Here is a 5,597-nt window from a genome sequence, read left to right on the forward strand (position 1 = left end):
TTGCAGGTGTAAAAGAATTAAACTTATTTTAGTATGTTGATATTGCATCCTACCACTATGTTACATCTTTCAATTAGTTCCAGTAGTTTTCTTGCTGAGTCTCTTTGGTTTTCTATGTATAGGATCACATCAATATAGGGATAATTTTACTTCTTGCTTACCAATTTGCATGACTCTCCCCCCCCCCTTCTTGCCTTATTGCCCTGGCTAGGACTTCTAATACAATATTGAATAGAAGTAGGGATAGAGAGCATCCTTGTCTGGTTCCCATTCACAAGGGGAATGGTTTCAGTCTCTTTCCATTGAAAATAACATTGGCTGTTGAGTTTGCATATATTCCTTTCATTTATTTTATTTTTTAACTGATGTATTCATTATATCTAGTAAATATAGTAATCTTAAATATACAGCTCAATTTTGCTATACCAGTCAAGACCCAGAAAGTTGCTTTGTGGTCAGGAAGTGGCCCTCTGGAGCTAACAATTATTCTGACTTCTATCACCGTATATTCATTTTACATCCTATTGAACTCCCAGTGAATGGAATCACACAGTATATAGTCTTTCTCATTCAGGTAAATACATGATATTCCAAGTTTGTATAGTCACTATGCCACAGTTTATTTGTCCATTCCATTGCAGATGGACAGATAGATTACATCCATTTTTTGGCAATTGTGAATGAAGTTTCTATGAAGATTATTTAACATGCTATTTGGATGTTTAATCTAATAAGCATTCATTCTCTGAGGTATAAACAGAATAGAAATGACTAGGTCATAGGATTTGGTTAGCTTTATTAGATGTTTCCAAGCTTTTTCTAAAAGTAGTTACACTATTTTCCATTCTAAAGTGGAAATTCAATTTCCTGCACAAAGGAACAGTATTGTCAGTCTTTTTTTTTTTTTTTTAGTTATTCAGGGAGGCATGCATTCATAATGAATTGTCATTTTAATTTACATTTCTATGATGACTAATAGTGTTGAATGGTTTTTCATGAGTTTGTTGGCCATTTTAATATCATCTTTTGTGAAGAGTCTGCTCAAGTACTTTATCCAGTTTTAATACATTTGTCAGTCTTTTTCTTATTAATTTGCAGGTATTCTTTAAAAATTCTCATGATGAATCTTTTTTTGTTATATATACATTGAAAAATAGTTTTCCTCAGTCTATACCTTGCATAATCACTCTTATCTTTCTTTGCTAATCAGTAGTTTTTAATGCTGATGAAGTATAAACTACTGATTGCTTTATGAACACGTTGTTGCTGTGTGCCCTTGAATCAATTCCTACTCATAGCTACCCTATAGAACAGAGTAGGGCTGCCCCATACATTTTCCTAGGCTGAAATCTTAATAGAAGAAGATCAACAGTTCCCCCCTCGCCCACAAAGTGAATGGTGGATTCAAACTGCCATTATTTACGTTAACCATCAAGTTCTTAACCACTGCACTACTCTGACTCTTTGCAAACATAATTACTATTTATCCTATAATGTTCAATAGATTCTTGACTATCACAAAGTCATAGAGATATATTTTTTATTTTTTTCTGGAAAATTAATTCCTTCACTTTTCACAGTTAGATATTTGATCCATTTTTAATTATTTGTTGTATATTATATGAGTTGTGGGGAAAAGGATACTTATTTATCTTGGGAGCTCTGGTGGCCTAGTGCCTAAGGCACTTGATTGCTAACCAGAAACCTGGTGGTTCAAACCCACCAGCCACTCCTTGGAAGGAAGGTTGGGCAATCTACTTCCGTAGTGATACCACTTGGAAACCCAAGGAGGGGACACTATGAGAGAGATCTGACTCTATGGTAGTGAGTTTGGTTTGTTTTCTTATAATCTGTTGAATACTGGAAGACTCTAATTCACCATTTTGCCCCAACTGACAGACAGTTTCTTGAAATCTGAACCAGAAATAAGGTTTAAATGAACCTAAAATGTATTCCTCCAGGAACCCGACCAGTTTTGTGCAGCTGGGTTCCCACAAAGATCTCTACACAACACTGTAAAGATGAAATGAAGGTAGCCATGTGAACACACCAGGGTCTTCTCCATAATGGAAGTCTTTACGAAAGTATATACTCAATGAATCAGCTACTCAGACCACACTTTTCCAGGGCAAGAAACCCCAATAGAAAGCAATTCAGAAATCTTCTCTAAGAAAAGAGAAGAAAATAATTCCCCACTCCAGATCCCTCCAAACTTCCTGTCTCACCTAAGTGTGTGTGTGTGTGTGTGCAAAAATAATAGAACAAAACAAAATACAGTAAATATGGGAAGGGAGGCAAGGAAATGGATCTGGAATGCTGGAACCACTTAAGGGATTATGTTGTAAGCAGGGGAATATAGCTATACCACAGGAAGAGGGACAGAAGCACTTGCCAAGTTCACATCCAAAAACACAGACAAACTAAAAGATTGAAACTTAATTGTAAGATTAGCTAATGAGAGGCTGTATTGGATTGTATTAGATGTATGTAATTAGAACTGAAACACTTGAATATATTAGAACTGAGACAGTTCAACCACTTTTTTCAGTATAATTGCATAGGGAATCCCCAAAGATAAAAGTGGATACAAAAATAAGGCCCCTAAAGGAACTTGAGGCCTCTGATTTTTATAGCTACAACAAAGTTTTAACAAAACCCAAATCCTAGCCAGATTAACACAAATCTTCACACTATAGCAATAACATTTACCTCTTTTTTCTTAAGGTAATATATCCAGCTTTCAATAATAACAACAACAACAATAATTAACAAAAAAAAAAAAAAATTACAAAGTATGCCAAAAGGTAAAGAAACCCAGGCTGAGGAAACTAGCTAATAGTAGGAACTAGAGCAGATAAGGCATATGTTTGTTGTTGTTGTTAGTTGGATTTCAGTTGTGTATAACAGAATGACACATTGCCTGGTCCTGCACCATCTTCATGAGCTTTGATATTTTTGACTCTACTGTGGTTTTTGTGTCAATACATCTCATTGAAAGTTTCCCTCATTTTGTGCTGACCATCTACCAAACATAATGTCGTTTTCTAGCTATTGGTCTTTTCTGATGACAAGTACAAAGTAAGCAATTAGAATCACTTCATATTCAATTCTAAGGAACATTCTGGTTTTATTTCTTCTAAGACTGCTTTATTCCTTCTGCTTCAGAAGACAACTTTAAAGTGTTAAAAAGCAAAGATATTAGTTTGAAGACCAAGGTTCACCTGACCTAAGCCATGGTACTTTCAATCATCCCCTATGCACACAAAAGCTGAACAATGAATAAGGAGGACTGAATAAAATCAATGCAGTTGACTACAGTGTGGGGAAGAATATTGAATATAACTTGCACTGCCAGAAGAATGAATATATTTGTCTTGGAAGAAATACAGCTAGATTGTTCCTTAGAAGGAAGGATGGCAACACCTCAACTCACATATTTTGGACATGGCATCAGGAGGGACATGTTCCTGGAGAAAGACATCATGCTTCCCAAAGTAGAGGGTCAGCAAAGAAGAGGAAGACCTTCAATGAGATAGACTGATGCCGTGGTTTAACAATGAACTCAGACATAGCAATGATTATAGTGCAGGATAAGGTAGTGTCTTATTCTGTGGTATGCAGGGTCGCCATGAAGTACACCTGATTCAAAAGCACCTAACATCAAGAACAATGAATAACTCAATTTCCACAAATTTTATAACTTAGATGAAATGGACCTATTTCTTTAATGACATGTGTTAGACTGGGTTCTCTAGAGAAACAAAACCAGTAAAGGTTATATATAGAGAGAAAGATAAATTTATCTTAGGAAATGGATCACACACTTACAGAAGGTGGCAAGTCCAAAGTTCTTGGATCAAATGTCAAGCTGGAGGCTTTTCCCGACTCACGCAGCTGCAGGGGCTGAGGAGCTCAAGGTTGACAGGCATGATACTGGCTGATGACTCCAATGAATGACGAATCCAAGATCTCCAGGCTGAATGATGGATTGTTCACTCACAGACAGTTGTAGGCAGCACAACAGAATCCTGACCCACAGAAGAGTGTCTCTTTCCCCAGGATGTCCATAAATATACTGGAAGCAGGCCACATGCCTAGGGAAACTCCCTTTCAATGGATTGGTTGCTCATAACATATACTTCTCCTCCCATCATGGGAATAACCACATCACAACTGCTTGAACCACACAGAATTGTGATCCAGCCAAGTTGACACACAGCTAGAACTATCACATGACACAAGTACAAAAACTCACTCAAGAAGAAATAGATAAGAGTTCCCACAAGATGGCAGACTAGGCAGAAGGACTGCACAGACCCTCTTCAACAACAAAAAAGGGAAACCAATTAACACAGACACAGAAGATAATCTTGGACCCCTGAGCCTTGAAGGGAAGGATACAGAAGTGGACTAAACCTCAACTAGCAGAAGAATTTGCGTGAAAATACCAAAAAAGGAGACATATGGAGCTGTGGTCTGGCAGCGACCTGAACAACCCTGACGGCCCAGATGGCTTGGACATTCCCAAGTGGTGGTAGGACCTAAGAATTAACCTAAAAATCACCCTGCTAACCAGGGACTGCATGGACTGTGCACAGTGGCTGGGGAACAATCAGAGAAGGTGAAGAGAAAGGTGGGTTGATCTGTGGACTTTTGCTGGTTGGAGGGTGCCGCTATTCTGTAGGTTTAAAAAGTGGCTTGACTATTTTGGATATTTAAAGAGAGAATGCTCTTGCAGATTCCTGTGGTGGTAGGACTTAAGAATTAACCTAAAAATCACCCTGCTAGCCAGGGACTGCATGGGGGACTGTGCATGGTGGCTGGGGAACAAACGGAGAAGGTGAAGAGAAAGGTGGGCTGACCTGTGGACTTTTGCCAGTCCAGAGGATGCCACCATTTTGAAAGTTTAAAAAGCAGCTTGACTATTTTGGATATTTAAAGAGACAGTGCTCTCACAGATTTCTGGGGCTTAAGAACACGTTCTGCTTTCCAGCAACCCCAAGGACACTTGGGGCCCGCAAGACTGAAAAGGCACAACATTTTCTTATTACTACATCCTACACCTGCTTGGTGAACACAGGTGTGGCCATCCCCACTTTCACCTACCTTCTGGGCCCACAGGAACTCCATCACAGTCTGTGTGCTTAGACGGAGCCTGGGTGCCCTACCCAGTCCTCCACTGATTTTTTTTTCCTTTGCTTTTATTTTTTTTCTTTTTTGCTTTCTTTTTCCCAGTGATTAGTTTGCTTGTATTTGTCCCTTTCAAACCAACTAATATTATTAATACTTTTGTCCTTTTTATTCTTATTCTTAATCTTCCCCTACCAGGTCCTAGTTTTCAACATTTTTTCTTTGCCCTGTGCCTGGTTGAAATTCTGCTCCCCCAAATTTAATTTTTTTTTCTTTTCCTCTCTTTTTTCTCATGACTAGCCCCATTCCTTATTTTTCTTTTTGGAGTCTTCCTATTTTTTTCTTCATTTATTATTCTCCTTCCCTACTTTTTTTTTCTTCTTCTTCTTAGTGCCCTATCCCCAGATATTGCAGGTTTGCTTGTTTTTTCTTCTTTTTTTCCCTTTTCTCTTTTTTTGGTTACTGTT

Source organism: Orycteropus afer, unplaced genomic scaffold (genome assembly GCF_000298275.1).
Source record: "Orycteropus afer afer isolate SDZICR_OR568_19922 unplaced genomic scaffold, OryAfe1.0 scaffold00256, whole genome shotgun sequence".
NCBI lineage: Eukaryota > Metazoa > Chordata > Mammalia > Tubulidentata > Orycteropodidae > Orycteropus > Orycteropus afer.